This window comes from Cryptotermes secundus, unplaced genomic scaffold (genome assembly GCF_002891405.2).
Source record: "Cryptotermes secundus unplaced genomic scaffold, Csec_1.0 scaffold180, whole genome shotgun sequence".
NCBI classification, from domain to species: Eukaryota; Metazoa; Arthropoda; class Insecta; order Blattodea; family Kalotermitidae; genus Cryptotermes; species Cryptotermes secundus.
Genome location: NW_019718619.1, coordinates 5,981,206 through 6,002,229, shown reverse-complemented (window position 1 = coordinate 6,002,229; position 21,024 = coordinate 5,981,206). Strand labels below are relative to the sequence as shown.

The 21,024-nt window shown below is 39.1% G+C and overlaps 1 protein-coding gene and 1 long non-coding RNA gene across 3 annotated transcripts in view; one reads left to right on the top strand and one right to left on the bottom strand.

Annotated features, from left to right (window-relative positions):
* The window catches only part of LOC111861851 (homeobox protein abdominal-B), a 452,675-nt gene that overhangs the window by 231,911 nt on the left and 199,740 nt on the right, over positions 1-21,024 (top strand). The gene's annotated exons all lie outside the window — the stretch shown is intronic.
* LOC117282125 overlaps positions 3,748-21,024 on the bottom strand; it is a 44,357-nt gene continuing 27,080 nt past the window's right edge. Inside the window, exons 2-4 of the long non-coding RNA XR_004512759.1 lie at positions 10,663-10,727; positions 4,846-5,036; positions 3,748-4,424 (exon numbers count right to left, since the gene is read on the bottom strand). This is a non-coding gene — a long non-coding RNA (uncharacterized LOC117282125). The remainder of the gene's footprint in view (positions 4,425-4,845; positions 5,037-10,662; positions 10,728-21,024) is intronic.

Genomic DNA, 21,024 nt, shown 5'->3' with positions numbered 1-21,024 from the left:
ATGTTGTCCACCCACCTACGACTTGGTCTTCCTAGTGGTCTCTTTCATTCTGGATTTTCCACCAATATCCTATATGCATTCCTCGTCAACTGATAATGAATATAATATACTTTCTAAATCGATATGACTAACAATTCGGACGTCCGTCTAGAATATTTTATAACAATTTTCATGAGATTTTGAAATTAAATGCTCAAATGAATATATGCTGACTGCTATTTTTGTTCATTAACAATTAAAGCAAAATGTATTGCAAATATATTTAAATATTTATAATACGTTATAAGAAAATTCCCTAAATTTCGACCGCACACTTCTTATTTAAGCATAGCTTCTTGGTCCTATTGTGATACCGTCTTATTTCAAACACTGAAATGGGTGATACATTCAGAGCCGATGTCCTCCTCTATTCACCTTCGTGATGCTGAAGTGCAGATGTGTATAGGGCAAATTGTGTGCTAGAATTAACGAGTAAATCTAACTTTTCCCAGTTTACATCTGCTTTTATTTCTCAAGATTCTACTAATATTCCACTTATTTACGCATAAGATTAAAGAATTTGGATTTATTTTCTACCGTCTGTTTAAGATGTCGGTTTTATATTACTATGCAGAATTATTTATGACTGACTAGCCATGTAGTTAAGAGGGAATCTTGAAAGCATCGCTTGGCATTTTCTTTCCTTTTAAAAGTTTATTGTGACGAGTAATAGGAGTTAGTAAAACTGAAACCTTGGTTTTCTTCTGGAAATTATGACGGACGTTACTAGTATATTTTTTATAAATTATTTCGTTAACAGGAAGATTATTTTCGCAGGTGTGTTACAAAAAGTAAGTTGTGCATCGAATTTGAATAAGTTATTGCCAAATTTTAATATATTCCGTATATTTTTGGAGGGGTAAATTAAGATAATTCTCATTTTCTTTTTGGAGCCTAACAGTGTTTTAAGTATGTTTATTAATTACTCCTTGTAGACACGACACTGAAGGAAAATAATTCTAAATGGAAACTAATATTTTATTTGTAATTTTGCCTGAAAAGCAACATGATCGTGAAGAGAGAACGCTCTATGTTTTCTGATCAATTAATTTTGGGGAGGTTGCAGTTACAGAGTAAATTTGTTGAACTGAGCAAAGTAGTCATTCCATTGACGGCCGAACACAATGCCCCCTCCCGCCCCTTCCCATATTTCATAAATTTGAAAATTACATTATTCTGAATTAGCTCCTTGAATTGTTTGTGATTTGGAGTAAGTACTCCAATGAACGAAACTAAAAATTTAATAGAAGTAAGTTGCTTACGCCTGACGTAAATTGCGCTGAATATTCTCTTCTGATCTCTTAGTGTGTGTTTCTCTCCTTTAAATGAAAACAGTAACCTTTTGAGATAACCATGTTTTGTGGGTGTGTATGACTCTATGTGTGAACTTTATAATATTTGACTGATTCTCATGGAACAGTGTGAACATTAATACGACGCCGGAAAAGTACATCCTAACGTGATAATTTCTAATTTCCTTAAGTTATTAATAAGAACATGGCGGACCAGCGAGATCGTGAGGTGGTAGTGGCTCCAGTGACACTTAGCACAAGAGCCCTGATATGAAGTACGGAATTTGATCTTGGAAAACCTGGAGCTTTCCTCGAGGTGACAGTTTTGTGGGATGTAAAGCAACAATCCGTGCAAACATTCTTTCGTCTTTCAGTTTGATAAAGATAATTTGGAGACAGGCATTGCCATTTTTCGTGGAGATAGATAAGGATACATACAAATTAGGTGTTACATACTGATCGGTAAGTGAGCAATTACTAAAGCGACTAAAATATCAAACGTCCCTGTTATATTCTGTAAGTAAAGTGCATAAATTGTCTCTAATTTTTTCCTACACAGAAGAATAAACTCAAATAAAATGACAATAATAGCAACAGGCTAGGAAATCTCTTTAACAAAAAAGGTTTGCAAGAAGAAAGTAAGCTTTGCCAATTCTATGCGAACTCCTGAATTTACTTAATAACAGAATTTCACCATTCTGGCACATGCATAGGAAACATAGTTCAGATATTCGCTTATAATCGTAAGTGTTCGTGCTAATGTGACACATATCTATATTCAGGATAAAATCAATTTTTAATCACTTCTTTTTCTTATTGTATCCCTGTAACAGTCCGTGGAGGACCATAGGGTTGTGAGATGTTGAGGCTCCCACATTTTCTAGATAATTGGCTCACAGATGGCAGTGAGGTTGCCAACAATACTCGACGGCCGCCCTTCACCCACAGGAAGATTCCTGGTGCTCATTTCTATTAGAGTCCGAGTTGACCCCTGGGCTATATTGCGGCTGGAATGATTAGGAAAATTGAAAAATCTACCTCATCGGGATTCGAACCCGCGATATTCCGGCTTGTAGCATAGTGCCTCAACAAACTACGCTACCGCGTGCTCCCAATTTTGAGTTTCTAGTTTTTAGTAATTTTGAACCAATTGCTATGACGTATAATTTAATACTTCTAGCCTTGAAATCTACTGGAAACAGACGCAATAGTTATCTATTTTGCGTAACTCTCCTCGAGTCCATTAACCAAAGAATAACCCACGATAGAGATAAATACAGCGTCGTTCTAAAACTGGAATCTAAGATTTTGATTGAGTTTCGTGCCAAAACATTTGAAGCATTTAATGTTGAACGTTGTGGAATTTTACTCATACTATACGTATATATGCTTTCGGAAAAGAACTTTGCCACTAGTTAACAACAGATCTAGACCACACGTACTTTGCAACATTTATTGTGCTGAGACAGTCAGCAAATGCTCACAACAACAGTTTTGTAAAGTCTTAGCCAGCGCATTCATCTGACGCTCAAACCCCTCATCTTGCTTTCCTTCCTCCTGCTTAGTGTTTCGTGCATTTTCTCATCATTCGTTTCTTATAGCCACTGCATGCAATGTGAACTAACATCATTAGTGGTTTAGTGTAGCAAAATAACCTGCAGTCACGAAGAACTTTCCATTTCCGTGTTGAGATGGTCTTCAGCCCTCAGATGTATGTTATCTCTTCCTGTTTAGCTTGGTCCTGGTTTCTTCTCCATCTTGTATTTCCTAAAATATAAATAATATATTTGAACTGGATGAAATTACACTAAAATTAGTTTGCAGATATATTGTTAATTGTGTTTCGCAGTTGACTCTGACTGACCTTTCAGTAAACTCAGATGTAAATTTGATTTCAAAATGATAACAAAGCAGCACATGCAGTTACACACAGGCTTAAGTAATTTAATAACTTAGAGAATAATCAGTTCGATATCGTGTAGTATTAAAAGCGGGTATTTAAGGATCCCCAAACTGAATCCCATTTACACTAGGGATGTCTGTATCCATTCACTGATCTTATTTCGTAAGTAGTAGGCAACCGGTTTTTGAGTTGAAAAGATATTTCTTATGTCTGATTCCTCATGTAGATAGGTTGGAATTATGTGAGCTATTTAATTTATGAAGGAGCCGGGATAGCGACTAGCTACGGGCTACACGACGGCAGGTGTCAGAGTTAGAGTTCCAGTAAAGTCAAGAATCTTCTGTTCTCCACGTCGTCCATACCGGCTCTGGGGCTCACGCAGCCACCTATCCAATAGGTATCGGGGGCCCTTTTCCCGGGGGTAAAGCGGCAGAGGCGCGAATCTGACAACTCACCTCGAACTAGTGCCGAAGTTAAAGACAATGTGGATTTATACATCCACTCACCCATACATCTTCATGTTGTAGTGCTTAATTAGTTAAGCATAGAGACAACTTTACCTTTTTATCTATTTAATTTATGAAAGAGTTGCTCTATAGATTATAAGAAATTAACTAAATTCTTAAATTGACTGGCGTTCTCTGACAGAAATAAATGAGATATTATGGATTTAAGTTTCTCCATGCTGTGCTTATGAAAAGTGCGATCATCTGAGTCATAATTCTGGGTAGTTCGGAGAGAAATCTGAGGTTCGGAGGGCCCCTTCACCTGCGTTGTCACAGTCGAATACTAAGCGAAGAAAGAAGCGACAAGAAGCAGGACGTGAACCCAGCTTGCTGCCTGACCCTGCGGGTTTCTTGCTCGGCTCTTTCTTACTCTTCGGACCTGAAGAAGGAGGAGATATGATTATCCAAAACATTAAACTACATGGCGTTGCAACACAGAAGACTGTACTGTAAATGGGAAATGATTCTCTTAAAATTACGATTGAAAATTGTTAGGCTGTTTTACATGATGATACAGTCGTGTAATCCTATGCATATTTGGGGAATAAAAATTTATATAATTGAATACTTCACGGTGATTTTACGTTGAAGAAATGTTCTCGGAGGGGCGGTGAGACTCCAGGTTCATGTAGGGTTTATCCGCCATTTCTGACAGGAACAGCTGCACGATTTACTGCATTCTTCCTGAAATAAGAACATGCGTTTCAGTGACAGCAACTTTAATTGCCAAGACAGCAACAACAAAAAAAGGTACCCAACAATGACAACAGTGAACTGAGATTTGATATTTTCACGGCCGCCAATATTAGCGTTGTAATTTTCTGTGTTATGACACAGTGTAGTCTTGTACAAGTTTGTCGAGTTACGGAGGAACAAAGGCCGTGCCTTAGCTCAGGCAGTTAGTAGCTGGCTTTTCACCTTGGCGGCAAGGGTTCGAGCTCAGTTCAGGTTATATGCGATTTGTGAAGGACAAAGTGACACCGGGGCAGCTGTTCTCCGAGAATTTCTGTTTCACTTGCAAATTCTCAATCCAGAGACTGCTCCACATTCATAATCATCTATTATTTCTGGCTCGTACAATAGACCAATATAGTGGCCGACGTACCAAGTAGATTCAGTCTCACCCCACTCAAAAAAAAAAAAACTACGGAGGAACATGTTGCCAACGTGTTCAGAGTGAAGATCTTGACGCAGCATCGTCCTCCGGCACGTTGGTAACCATCTGTCAGACTACATGGTGTCATTCCACAGAGTCACCATTCGTACCATCATGAACTGCGAGATCCGATTGAAATCCTACAACACAGAGTAGACATTTATGAGCCTCACTTTCCGAGAGCCCTGTGGTTAGTACGGGACTCCTAGATACATCGTAGTGTCAGGGGAACACAGTACTTAAGTTCCGGGTTCATTTGATCTTCAATTCTTACCTTACTTTGATATCTGTGGACCGCGCGTTTCGCATCTGAAGTTAGACAAATACACTGAAATCTCCAAAATAAAATACAAATCTACAAGACAATGTTCAGCAGGCCAGACATGAATGTCTGGTGGTATCTCGGCCCTACACAGATCAGGTTTCAGTTGCCTTAGTGTAATTTCAGTAAGTCTTATATTCAAATGCAGTTTAAAACTGTAGGCCTCTGAGAGATTTGAATAAGCGAAGTACTTTTACTTAATCTAAAGTTTCACTTTGGCATTATATATATACGTAGATGTCGCATTTTAGCAAGTTGAAATATAACTTAGGTTGTGGAAATAGAAGTAATTTGAAGATAATTAGAAAGTTGGTTGCTAAGTAAACGCATTAATTGCAATTATATGTTAATACATCTGAACCAGAGCGAAGGAAATAATCATATTAAAAATATACAAAATGAAGCCTTCTAAAACGTGAAAAAGTTTAAAAATTTGGGAATGATACTGACAAATGTAAATACATTTAAAAAGATATTAAGAATAAGAGTTAATCTGGGAGGCTTTCTGCATGTCGGTTCATAATATTTGACCTTCCTTTGCTTCTATTTTGAAACGTAAGGACCAAAATCTACAAAACTATATTCTTACCTATTGTTTTCTTATGGGTGTGAGGATTCCTCTCTCACATTCCTGGAAAGGTGCAGTGCGAGTGAGCGTTTCTGACGAGGAGTAGGCCTAAGGTTGGAGAATATCGCGTAATGGCGAGCTTCGTTTGTACTGTTCTTCGCCAGATATGATTAAGATGAACAGATCAAGGAGAATGATTTGGACGGGGCGTATAAAACTGACGAAGGAGGTAAAAATACCTCCGACAGCATTGCGATCTTATAAGCATACCTTTATTTGAAGAAAGCAGTCTTCTGGGATTTGGCACCGTGTATATGTGGTGTTAACTGACGTTTCGGAGGAACGTATCGCCTCCAGCTTCATGGTAGAAGAAAAAATATAAGAAATCTGCAAGCTAAGAGACCTTGAGAACTGGTAAATCAGACTGCTTTTACCAGTTCTCAAGGTCTCTTAGCTTGCAGATTTCTTATATTTTTTCTTCTACCATGAAGCTGGAGGCGATACGTTCCTCCGAAACGTCGGTTAACACCACATATACACGGTGCCAAATCCCAGAAGACTGCTTTCTTCATAGTCACCGCCGTGAAAGCCTCAAATCTTACATACCTTTATTTTTTCAGAATAAAGAAAGATGGCTAATAAAGGCCGAGTGACTGCCTACTGGCACTATATTTGTACCAAATTTAACTAAAATCTGTCAACGAACCTTACTTCAAACGCGTAAGTGAGGAGTAAAGCGGCAGGAACGGACGGAAGGAGGAAACTTGGAAACATGATTACAACTTAAGCCCATCTTTCCTTATAAATAAGCAAGTATGCTAACATTAACGAGTTGTATACTTCTACATGTAATCGTACGTTGATACAATATCTCCTTTTTCCGGAAATAATTTCGTATGTTGAGTCCGTGTTCATTGTCAAGCGAATGCATAAGTAAGACAAGTAGTTTAGTTCCACCAGATCCAAAGAATTCGAGATGAACATAATGTCGCAATTTTTCCTCCATTTCAAAATTTCTTTCCAATTAATTTGCCCAGTTTAATTTTTGTGAATTCATCTGAAATCATACGCAGGGAACAAACGCGACTAGAAATATTGGAGGCGGTTCAGATCCTGGTATTCTTGTTTCTCTCGAAATACAGTCAGCGAGTCTGTCTTGCAGTACTGACTTCTCCCTCTTTTCTGAAATGTAATCAAAACCTCTTTTTAAATTTCCTTTGTGTAAATAGACTTCTATGGGTAGGAGAAGTTCGGGGCTTGTCCTAACTGTCATCTTCAATCATCATTAAAAGCGAATAATCTTGCAAGCAGTTGGCCGTACTCTTTGCTCACTTGATTACACGATCCTTAAACCCAAGCTTTGAGATCTGCACATTATGCAGCTTAAATTAATTCCACTTCAGGCGTCACTTAATTTTATACTGCTGCAGTCATGGATTTGTTCTGTGCAGTTATAAAAAGCGCGGAATATTCTTGAGGAGTTTTGCAGTAACGGACAATATGATCCAGACTTACGGTCTGTCTGCGCCAGGGGTGGGCATTTATTTCACACTTGAAGGCCGGCTGAGTGTATGACGTGACTCTGCATAAGAATTGTATTAATAATGATGAATTCTGGTCGGTAATCACAAACTCCGATCAGTGTATATATACATATATAGCCAAATAAATATATAGTTCTTAAGATTTGAGGTTTTCTCGGCGGTAACTCTGAAGAATGTCGTCTTCTGAGATGTTGCGCCGTATAGATATAGTTTAAACCGACGTTTCGGAGGAACGTATCGCTTCCCTAGGAACCAGCGTGTGCAGGCGGTTAAGTATGCTAGTTGCTCGCTCGCGGATTTTCCTACTCCTCCGAAACGTCGGTTAACAAAATATCTACAGGGCCACATCCTACAAGACGGCATTCTTCGAACTAGTAGCTGGATCACAAGATAGAGGAATGAGAATAAGATGAGTCTTTAGAAAACTGGTTAGAGATTTGAGGTGGGTGGGACTAGCTCAAAAAACTCTCCAATTCTGGGCTTTGCATTGCATAGCCTAGGTGTTTCAGATCTGCTGCCAGATATTATTTCACTTTCATAAACACCTGAGCTCCTTTTAAGACACTGCCATCCCAGGGCTTTTTCGTTGGTTTTCTTGGAGAATTTTTACTTGATATTTTATTCAGTGTCTCTTTCGGTTTAGCACTCATCTATTTTCATAGAGTGAACATACAAAACTGCGACGGACTGATCCCCGGTCCGAGAAGTTCTACCGACTGTGTAAAAGATTTAGACACTGAAGAAGTGGCCAAGACCTAAGAAGGGCTGTCGAGCCATGAATGGATGGACATACAAAAAACTCGGGGTTATTTCATTAGACAAAATCCGGATAATTGAAACACAAATTTCATTGACAAATTTGAAAATACAATTAAAGTTGGTCTCTTTTCAAGAAATTTACGGCACAATATCAAATGTCTATGATAAATTGTTTATAGTAAATATAAATTTGTTATATTAAGGTTCTTTTATGTGTTCCTTTTTTATAAATTCTTCTGAAATACCTAATTTTTACTCAGGTGGTGCTTAGAGATTTCTCGGCTGTGGAGTGACTTACTGCCCTATTTTGATGTCCCTACTTCCGTTCACAACGGGCACGACTCTAAAAGACATAACATTTTGTTTAGAGCTTATATGTAACTATAGTAAAGATATTAAGCTAAACGATTCAATCATAATGCCATTTACAACGTGTTGGCTCTTGGTAGTGGAGTGGTGTAGGGAAAAGCATTAAAATGTTTCAAGTGCCACTTAAGTCTCGATAAACGTCTGTCAGAAGACCCTCAGTTGGAGGTATATAAAGTTTTGTGATTTCCATCGGGTTAACTGCGCTTTTCCTCTCATTCTACTGTGTTTAGATATCTCTCCCCTCTCCCCCTCCCCTTGACGCCATTACGGTGTTCTGTGCTGTGCCTTGTGATTTATGAATAATTATTGTCCTTTTGTATTATGTGTCTACATGGATTGCTTCCGTTGTAGAGTTGCAAGACGGAAAACATTTGTTGTCATTGCTTCTCTTTTTATTTAGATAAAACTGCCTGTTCATGAAATTTAAATGATCCAATGAATAAAAGGTTTCGTTTGCATTTCGTTGCATAACCAGATGGAGTATTTGATAGGACTATGATTTTATTAAACCGCAATATTCAACAGGCGTCCATATCACATGTAATTCCACACTTTAGTTATTGAAATGAATGGAATTTAATTGATTTGATTTAAATGTACATTTTCATCCAAGCGATGTACCAAAGTGTAGACCGCCGTTACCTTTATATGACTTGATTCTAAATGCGAAAGTTTTCAAGCTCTTGTGCTTCTAATAAATGTGTTAGGCCTGGAATTTCCTCAGATTCACCAGAGTGCATGTAGAGGTTTGAGGCGTCACGGACATCCTTGTGTAGCTTGTACTTCTTTCTAACATGTCTTGATTACTAAAGTAAAATTATACAAAGAGACTCACGTCAACGCAATGGAACGAGAGTTTTATACTTCCAACAAGATATTAAGAATACATCACGGTAAATATTCTGAATTTTAATTCACACACTTCTCCCTTCCCAACCCGGCCCAGTGTCACTATCCAAGCTGCGCAGATATTTATGAATTATAGGATTATTAAATGGGAGATTCAGTGAACTATAATTATTGTGTATCCTGTGTGATAATTATTATTGCACATGTAGTTTATATTATGATTAATTAATACTTAATGACCACCCGCACAACGAAATTAATTTCTTATTGTGTACTGTTTTGTATACCACGTCAATTGTAGCTGATATTGCTCATAAATTATGTACCTTTGTTTTGGTTTCTTCATGCTCTCTTTTTCTTACTTACGCACTCTTCTGCATTCGTAGTTCCTGCCCTTACTCTCGAAGCCCTCCTCTAAAACCTGTCAGGTCACACGTACTCCCGTCATCTTTTCAGGCTCATTGTTGGCCTTAGCCACAGAATCCACCACGTGGCAGTCCTCCTCAGTTTGTAAGCTATCTTCCTTATTTACGAAGAATAAAAGGAAATTCGTTTTATTCTCATCTCCAACAATCGCCTGATGGTACGGCTAGAAATTTCTATTTGAGTAACACCAAAGTTAAATCTTAAGTTTTAAGTATATACTATATATATATGTGTGTATATACACGTGTGTGTGTGTGTTTCTAGAAAGAATATCTTTCGCCATAGTTATCATTAGGCCCCATGACTGATTGACCATTGTACGTAGGCATACGGCATTTTGAATGACAATTTTATAGACTACTTTATGAATATTATATCAGACAATTTCTCCTATGCTGAAATATGTCAGTTTTAAAATTCTGTGAATACCTAGGCTTGTATAAAAGCAGGGATAGTGCAGTCGGTATAGCGACGGGCTACGGGCTACGGGCGACGGGTTAGACGACCGAGGGGTCGGAGTTCGAGTCTTGGTAGGCGCAAGAATTTTCTCTCCTTCACGTTGTCCGGACCGGCTCTGGGGTCCACCAAATATTTCCTCTGGGACAAGGCTGCCGGAATGTGAAGCTGATCACTCACCTGCAGGCAATACCCGGATCAAGAAAACATGGATCTCTATATCCACACTTCCATACTCCTTCATGGCGTAGTGCTTAATTACTTAAGCGCAGGAACAACTTTACTTTTACTTTTACCTTTACCTAGATTTGTATTTTTAAAAGAAAGTTAAACTGCCTTTATAGGATTACATACTTTTCCTTATACGAAACATAACCTACAACGTAATAATTATTGATTTTAACATATGATCAGACACCGCCAGACGCACCAAATACAGCACTATTTGATGTGATTTTACTTTCAGTACAAACCCTTCTCCTTGTTTTCCTTTTTCCCGGAGAGTTCTGAAGGTGGTCGGCATTGAATTCCAATAGCCCTGTGAAGAAACAAATAATTGTCTACAGTTATGAAATACAAACTTAAGTGTTTAATAGTTTAACTTAGACACCCTACACTTAGAGACAATAGACATGTACAGCGAAAGGAAACTTATCAACGCACCTTTTATTATATTCTCATTAGAATTGCATAAGACACAACAGAGTTTCATTTACGTCCGGAGGATTCAGTACAACCGCAAAATTTGCAACTACAATCAAGAACACAGTTATCCTACTGGATGTAGCTCTCCCCATCGGTAGATAATTTATTATCGAAGATAATTTACCAAAACCTTATTGTCAGTGTAATTAATTAACATTACTTTTAAGCAAATTATATCTCATATGTTGAGTGTAGGCTGAAAAAACTCTCGCTTACATTGCTTTTAGTCTGTGTGAGGTAAAGCAATCATGCTAAAACTAGGTATAAACACAAAAAGCGTCGTTCGTGGGCCGTTTTATATAATAATATTAATATACCCTGCAGGAATTTAAAGCGAAAATTATTAGAAACAGAGTCAATTTATATAATATCAATAGTTTAAAAAGTTTCGGAAAGACATGAGCACTAAGATATTGTCACTTACGTATTTAGGGGTATGTGGCTATAGACGGGGTATGGATTGGATATTGACTTTTTTTACTACCTGTATTCATCACTCAAAACTACATTTTACAAGTCACTGACACACACACAGACTTTTGTCCTTAGTCTGCTAGAGTCTCCACTAGCCTTTTCCTGACAACAGCTTCTTACAGTGGAGATTCTTCATTTTCCGCGGTCACGCCTTTGCCCCTAGTTAACGCTTCACACTTGAACTCTCAACTAAATTGTAGCGTCAGTTTTCTTCAACAGAGCTCTTCTGCACAGACCTGGCAGAAAACACATATCCACTCTTGTTGTAGAGGCTTGTTTACCGCGTCGTTGCATAGCAACGGTCGCGGAGCGGATCACATAGGAAATACAATTCTTCTGTTGTTGCGTACATGCATGTTGAAGTCGTTACGTAGCAACGGCCACTGTTTACAGAGTCACTGCTTAACGGCGGGCCTATATGCTACAATATTAAAAGTATTAACGTTCTGCTTCTGTCTAAGTAAAATGTCGTCGGAATTCTTGCTTGTAGGAGGAGATAATTTCGTCGAAAATACCTAAACTAACTCTGTCTTCAAAGATAAAACAGATAAAACGTCACATTGTAGGGTAAGAGGTAAAGCTATCCTTGTAACAGGCCGTGGAGGTCCATAGAGTTGGGAGAGGTTGAAGCTTTCACATCTTGTAGAAGATCGGCTCACGCCGACCGCCCTTGACCCCTAGGAAGCTTCCTGGTACTCATTTCTGTTAGAGGCTGATTCAGCCATAGTGAGGATGGAAAGATTAGATAAACTGAAAAGTCCGCCTCATCGGGACTCGAACTCGCGTCCTTCCGGCTTGTAGCATAGTACCGCAACCAACTACGCTACAACTTACTCCCCGAATGACAGGGTGAGTTCATAAATAATGAATTGGAAAGGATGTGAAAGAATGCTGTCTTTGACTATCCCGGCATTAATCTGAGAGGGATAGAGAAAACTTAGAAAACTCTCATTCAGGTTGGCCTATATCCGACCGAGATTCGAACCGATTACCTCCAAAATAAAAGTCATGGTTGTTACCGCTTGTGGCAGGCTTCTATCTTATGTACTGCAAGACGTGTTCTCTTGCACGGACAATAGGATTTCCGGTACTTCCAGCTTCATTAACTTAGAGGCCTACATAATTTTTCTGAGGTTAATTACTCGTAGCATTGCTCTATTATCTTATACATGAGCTAGGACATTTACTAGATTTTCCTCAAGTGTATGCTAGATGAGAAGTTTTGACGGAGATGAATAAACGGGGACGCAAGAGGAAAAGAGATGGGTGCATGTAATACGTTCGCCCACTCAACATTTTCTTTTTCGTTTTTTATTTAAAATCATACAAAGTTTTCTTATGTGGGTGCCAAGAAAGTAGGGAAACATACTTCCCTTGAGAAAATGAAGTTTTCTTTTAAAAGAGAAAATGGAAAAGGGAAGGGGGAAATGGAGAACGAAGAGAAAGATTGTAAGGTTGGTATAAACTGCTTGACATAAAATACTGGAGGCAAGGAAGCAAAGTAGTTGGGGAGAAGTGGAACGAGATAGGAGTTTGAAATTAGCTCCAAAGAGAAGCAATAGGCTTCTTGCTGTAGTTACGTTGTATATAGGGATCCAGCTTCTACTTGAAGTTATAGACCGCTGCCATAACCCGAACGCTATCAAATTGATAGCACAAATACCATCAAGGAGTTGCAACTGAGCCTGATATTCAATTCCGTCTATTGCCGGCGGCTTTTGGAAAAGTTAGAAGGCCAAAATTCGGGATAGGCTGCAGTAAAAGAGTTGAACATAGTTAGGTCGGGGGTCTGGTCTGCTGAACAGGGTTTAAAATAATTCGTGAGGACAATCTGAATTACTGGATGAAACTGAACCATAGAGCTAGTTTAGATCTGAAGTCCTCAGAGCGATGAATATAAATACTACACACTTCTACGATGTGATGCCGTGTAGAAGTAAACCTTTATGTAAGGAGAACGTACTGAATCCTTCATGGTCAAGAGCAAAGTGCCTATTGCTTCCGAATCTCTTGGCTATTACTTACACACTTCAGACTTAATCCTTCAAAATGGAGATAGGATGTTCCAACGAAACGTCGATTGGCTTTCAACGGACTACTTGACATTGTATTCCAGAAGATACTCTTCATAACCACCGCTGTGAGAGCCTCATATCATATATATAATGATTTTTGTAGATAAAATGCAACCTGTTTCGCTGACATTACACTGCTGTAAGCACACTGCATGTGTTAAATCCGATTACCACGTTAAACCCAATTTTTGGGAAACACTTCCTCCATAATATAATTTATGCTTACACCGTGATGACTGCCCATATGAAGAAACTTCGTAATTTGTACCTTTCACCAATATTATTATGGTTTTAAAGCAAGAAGGTTCGGTTGGCCGGGTTATGTGCCAGGCAAGGAGAATTTATAATTGCAAAATTCTAATCAGATACCTAAAGCTCACGAACACGTTGTAGACCTGAGCATCGTCGAAAGGATAATATTAAAAACCATTTTGGAAAATTAATGAGCGAATTAATTCAGCTACGTCAGGAAAGTATCCAATGACGAGCTCGTGTTAACAGGGCAATTATCTTCCAGATTCCATAAAAATCCAGAGTTTCTTGTTGAAGCTGAACATTTATAAACTTCTCAAGGGGAGCTCTTTCTTCTGTGCAGAGTGAGTTGGTTACATACTGATACTGCGATTGTACGATATCTTTAAACGAAACAGCGGCATTCCCTTCACATCAGACGTAGAGGTTCGAGTACAAATAAATAGGTCGATGGCTGAGCTTCATTTATGTTAATAGAAAGTACCAGAGATTGTATATTTTGCGTCCAACACCTCACGGCTTGGTTGTCGATACGTTTAAGCATTTTAAGTTAAAATATGTTGCATTTGGTCTTTAACAATTCATCGCTAATTCGTAGCGACGTGGGAACTTCAGATCCAACAAAATATGACTGCTCTGTACCCGTTTACATCTGAACAGCATGTCTATCTATCTATCTATCTATCTATCTATCTATCTATCTATCTATCTATCTATCTATCTATCTATCTATCTATCTATCTATCTATCTATCTACCTATCTATCTATCTATTTATCTATCTACCTATCTATCCATCTATCGACGGCTCTACAGCCCTTAGGGCCTTGGCCACTTTTTCAGTTCATTAATCTATATACAGGCCATAGGTCTGCTTTGACGGGGGATCAGTCCGTCACAAGATCACTACCTACACGCATGACAGCACAAAAGCAGAATAAACGCACAAACATCAAGGCCTCGAGTGGGATTTGAACCTACGATCCCAGCGTTCTAGCGAGCGAAGACGGTTCGTGCCTTAGCCCGCGCGGCCCCTGTGATCAGCACAGAATGTCTAGTGACCACAGAAACTGATGATACACACAGTTACTCGGGTTCTCTACAGGACTTTGCGTCACCCTGACCTATTCCATCAAAAAGTGAGTTATTTTTCGGCTGTAAAGCAACAAGCCTGTACTTGCATTCTGGACGTACACAGTTCTTGTCTTGTTCGTATTGATTTCTGTCCTGCCTGAGTGTATTTCGTAGTTTGCTCAGTCGTTTACAAACGAAGAGCGAAATAGTAGTTTGAAATGAACCACCTATGTTTATCAAAAATAATTTTTCTGAGATGCAATGCTGTATGGTTTGGTAGATTGGAATTAAAATTTAGCATCAACGTATTATGTCCATCTTCTACCATGAGGACGGATGCAACATATTCTTTCGAAAAACTGGTACATATATACCAAAAGAAACTGAGTAACATACAAGAGAATTTTACGATAGTCAAATTTCAAATTCTTTCTTAATTGCATTTCCAGGTATTGTTCATATTTCTTTCGACCCTATAGAACTTGTTACTTATGGACCACCATTAAACAACCTGACTCGGTCGGTGTAGCGACAGACTGTGGGCTGGACTGCAGGGTTTGATTCTCGGCAGAGGTAAGATATCTTTCTCTATTCTAGGGTGTCCATACCGGCTGTGGAGCCCAGTCAGCTCCTATCCATTGGGTACCGGTAGCTCTTTCCCCGGAGTAAAGCAGCCGGGGTATGAAGCTAACCATTCACCTCCATCTTGTCCCGAAGTGAAGAATTATGGAACTATAAATCCATTCCCCCATATGTCTCTATGTCATCATACTTCATTAATTAACCTGATGGTTATATTTAGCTTTACCTTCATTCGTGTAGAATACAACCCCATTATGTATTTCGAAGTCATATGATGTCTCTATCTTCAGTGTCGACAAATAGGCCAAGCAAGCAGCCAGTAAGAAGCGCGGCTTACAGATATATGAGCCCGGATCAGCTCTGAAGTTAACTGCAACTAGAGATGTCAAGCAGTACGAGGCAATCTCCGGAGTAAGAAGCGTAGCTGCGCAGAGTGTGGTCCTTTCCAGCACCTGGGGTCACTTGCCGCGCCAACATGTACCAACCGAAGCGATTTGGAGCTTCTCTGAAAACACTTTCCGTTGAAGTTTCAGGTTTATATGAAATGAAATGGCACGTCAGTTCGTGACACGTGTTGGCACAATCAGCGCCTGTCGAATATAATGTTGTACAGTTTCTACGTAAACACACTTCTTGTCAGGAAGTAAGTAATAAATGACGAATTCTGTACGTACTTGCATCTATGTTACAAGAAAAGTTGGCATTCGAAAATTCTTTCCTAATTTTAAATTCATGTCCTGTGGCGGACTCTGGTATCAGTGGCGATAAATCTTAGTTCATTTACGTCAAATTTCACTTCCAGACTTTCAAATAACCATCACTGACTGGTAGGAGGATTGTCAGATGGTCAGTATATATCGTTGGACTCTTGAAACTTGAACTCACGGTTTAATGATGTCATTTCAATTCTGTTCACTGAAAGCGAATTGTTTAATGTGCTTCTATTCACCCTCTATGACCCTGCGTTTGTCTTAATTTCGGCTATTCTATTATAGTCTTCTCGATATTCGAAGTGGACTTTTCCTGAAATCTACCCCTCCCCCGGTTATGTATGCACTAATTGTGTTCCATATTTTACAGTTGGAAACAAAAACAGCACATAAGCTTCCTTGTTTTCATTGTGCTAAGAATTCTAGAAGACCGGTATAAATTGTGTCTCCGTTCATTATGTGATTTCCTAAATCATTAAATTACCTATCCTCCTTAGTTTGAAATATCAACCTGAGCGCTTTCTTTTCAGAATATTGGAGTTTATTTTCTTACCAAAAATATGAGGCCACATTTCCCAACGGTGCAAAGACCTATAGAATTAGTACTCTTCTTTGCAAACACAATTCGAAGTGAAGAGCAGAAAGGATGTATATCTTTCTTCTGGTGTAAACCTCACTTTCTTGTGATGATTGCTGTCACTGATACTTTCCAATATGCTGAAACCTATATTGCGTATAACTTTTCATGGCTTTGTTGCCTCAAAACACAAGCAAACAGGAAACATCTATACGTCACAACGGTCCAGAACCATAACAAGCTAAGAAAGAAAAGAGGTCATCACTGCGAGGAGTTCTGGGGACTCCAAATAATGCCCCAAAATTCCCTTTCACAGAAGAGGCACAATAACACAAAGCATATTGGTTCAAGATCTTAAATATTAGACAGTAAGATTTTAATCTAAATAATTGTAAATAACTTTTTATATAAAATCTTCTAAGTACACTGTACTGTAGGATTAATAAAAGTTTCCTCGGATACTGATACTCTAGAAGAGACTGTTAAAATCGGAACAATCAGTCGTAGTCGAGTCAGAATGGAGCGAGTCTTAGGCAGTCAGTTCTTATGAGTTATTGTGATTCCGAGTGATTGTAAAGGAGTTGCCGATAAATCCAAACATCCAGTCCAACCCCGTTATTATTAGTCATGTTCGTGAGAATATTAAATTATATCTTGAAAGAGTAGAGTGTTAGGATGTACACACATGTCATCTGACTGAGGTTAGTAACCAGTGACTAGTCTTATGAACAAAGAAATTGCATTTTAAGTCTCATAAAGCAAAGAGAATTTCTTGACTAGCTGAACAACCATAAATTTCGCAAAAATAGCTCATTTCCCTGGAGTTAATTAAAATGGCAATATTGCTCCTGTAGGCCTGTTCCTCACGTGCAACGCAATCTTCCCTGTCCACTCTTCACAACGGAATAAATATTTCTTGTGTGTTGAGTTTTACGCCGAAGCCAGTTTAATCCATTTAAAAAGGATCACTTCGTATTCAGAACAGATTAGGTAGTCGCCTGTCACTAGACGCAAGATTATTTGCATCAGTGTGGAACTATCATGTTCTTCAATACGTCCTAGAAAAAAAACTATGACATTTGTCCCCATTGCGGCAGTTCTTTAATAAAAGGAAACTAAGTTACGACAAATTGTTCAGTCCCTTTCGAAGTATGTATTTTAAGAAATATATAATCTTAATTTTACGACTGATTATTTCCGCTTGTACGTGATATTTGCGGTTTATGAAACGCTTTGCTCTCCCTTCTTTCATCTACGCAATTAACAAGTGGCACTATATACACGTATACTGTCATTATTAAGTGTTACTGTGACTGATAGCGACAGGTTCAGCATTTGATATTTGGTTTTGTAGGAACTTCTTTACAACTTCAATTACAGCTCGCACATTGAATTCTTTCCTTAACGACGTCTGTCTGACGAATGATTCTTTGAAGAGTCTTCACGACCCCTTACACAGGCCAGCTCGTATCCATGGAAATTCCATTGTCATGAACCCGTTATCACGAAAACGTGCTTACTGAAAAGTTAGCTACTAAACAACGAAGTTCTATTTTTGACTGCGTTGGGAATGTGTTTATCTAGCAAAAGGGTTTTCTGGCTCCATAGTTTAATACTTTGAACAAATCAGTTACAATAGATTAATATTACCCATCATGCCTGTACTCAACACACCACAGGCCTGTAGCAGTTAGTCTCTAACTACAATTAAAACATAACGACAGTGCACTCCAGATGCGTGTTAGACAAAACTTATGTTCATATGGTATCAACTTCCTGGTCTGTTTCCTTTGTTCAAGAAGTACCAGTAAAATCGGCGTACGTTTTGGATAGTGGGAAGTGGAGGGAATTTCAAGTAATGTCACTATGGAAGCCATGTAAAGTTAGACGGGCATATCGGTGCTTACGTGCCTGAACTGTGTAATGGTGCCAGATCAAAATGAAAACTCTGTTATTTATGTCATCAGTTGATGAACTTGTCTTAAGTGGCGGCTAATTTAAGAAAATCCATTTTTGTCACCGATGATAATAGAATGATAGCAAAGATACAATCGTAAGCTATTGTTTGGTCCGATCAGTAAGTAACTAGTTTTGCTCAGAATTGCGCTGGTTTTCGGACTTTGTCCATCCTCCAGCATTCTAGGAAACAGAAGACACGACGTTTCGGAAACTGGATCCGTTTTTGTCCTCAGATGAGGGTGGAGACACCTACATTATCTGGCGCCTTGGAAAGAGCTAACCTCATATGAGGACGGAAATTCATCCAGTTTCCGAAAACCCCACTAAGTCTGAGGTTATACCCCATCGTCAGAACCCTTTAGAATCTAACTGCTTTTGACAGAAAAGCCTGAACTTAAAAATAACATTTGTTAAAAATCGGACCTAGATCACATGTCCTAACTTCTGTTCGAGCTATGATGATCCAGTCAGCGAAGAGATTGGTTGTACCGTAGCGGTGGCAGCCGATGACAATCAGTGTCAAAATATTAATGTCGAATGCCTGTCCCTTGCAGTCTCGTATTCAAATGGTAGGCCTAAAAGGAGAAAGGAATCTCTCCCTTAATGGCAAAGGCGGAAGAATCGTGAAGCTGGCCCATGAAATCCGTCAAATACCGAGAGTCATATTGCGTTAACATTCACCTCTATGCAATGTTAAGCCCAATGGTTCTATGTGGCTGCTGTTATGTTTTTATGAGGTCTGACGACCAAACTTCCCTATGAAGGTTTCTAGCTATGTATTCCTGCCGTCTCTGTGGACTGCTCTGTAGTGGATTACGTTAAGTGCATTGTGAACCGGACCACAGCTGTAAAAGACAAGACACGAAATATGCAAGTGTTAGGGATTTTGAATGTGTGCAGTGATGAAAGCCGTAAAACCCTCTTTCTGTTTCATCCGCTAATTAACGTAGATGCTATATAGAGAGGTGTTCTGTAATTTCGAGCTCGGGTGAATGAAATCCACAAAACAGTCCGGTTCGTATGTGTGCTCGCACGTGGTGTTAGTAATGATGTCCTTGCTTACATTTCGTACATAATAAAATACCCCATTCACCTAGCTTACACTGCTGATATGATCCGCGGATTCTCGCTCTTTGTGATGCCGTGACGGACCTAAATTGATGCATACATTTCTGCGCCCCTCCCCCAACTCGGAATACATCTGTACATCTGCAATATGCTTCGAAATGCTGCTGTGTAGTTACGAAAATTATCTCGTAATATTTCCCCGGCTGCTGCTACGTAATCGGGAAGTAACTGTATTACATTTTACTAACTTTCCGAATTGTCTGTGAAGAAAATTCTTGGGAAGCTGGCGATACCCTGTTAGAAAAAATCGTGATCCCCTGCGATGGGTAGATTGACCTCAGCTTCAAGAACGCTCTCATAATCTGTTTGAGACCTAATGTTTCAGTGGTGTAGCTTATTTCAACCAATCACAGTGGCCGCACGGTCTAAGGCATGAACTGTCTTCACTCCCATGAGCGCTGGGATCGTGGGTTCGAATCCCACTCAAGGCACGGATGTATGTATGTGTTTATTCTGTGTTTGCTTTGTTTTGTGTGTAGGTAGCTGCATTGCTAATGGCTGATCCTCCGTCAAAAGGGGTCCTACCGACTCTGTATAAGATTAAGGAACAGAAAGAAACTGTCAAAGCCCATCAAAGAGACTATAGAGCCATAGAGAGATAGATATAGTTGCATTAGTTGAGTCATGTTTGTCATTAAAGGCAGCAAACACGTCTACAATAATACGTGTCGTCTATGGGATCCGGGTCCGTGCCGAATGTTTATAAGGGACAGTGAAAGTCGTTTGTAGTCAGTTGTAGCTGAGAAGCCGTGAGGTAAGGACACGAAGACATCATGGAAAAGTCCAAAAGGCTTCAACAGTTGAGAGTACAAGGAAGAGAATGGAGAGTGTCCTTAGTGGATGGTGAAGATTAACTGAGTACAGCTTAGGACAGAGGAGTCGAGAGTGTTTGAAGACAAAATAACAAGAAGACTTCATAGTGTTTTGAAGTTTTAGTTTCTGTGTTGAGATCCGTTGCTAGGAGACGACTAGTGGAAACTGAGAATCCTAGTGCGAGTGCAACAGAGAACTGTAAATTGTGTAAATCAGCGATAGCGCTGTATTAATTGTAATTAAGAGAGAACCTGTGAACGAAGTGTTAATAAAACCAATCATCCGATCTAGAACTCGTTATTTCCGTCACTCGTACCACCTTACACATAACAGTCCTTTAGTAGTTATTAGCTTCTGAGCTGCCCTTTAGCTTATATTGCTTTAACAGCATTTATGTCACTTTCGCGCTACGTATGCGAGGAAACAGAATGCAATTTATTTTAAAAAATATAATGAAAACGCTGTATTAACGAATGTAGGGCAACAT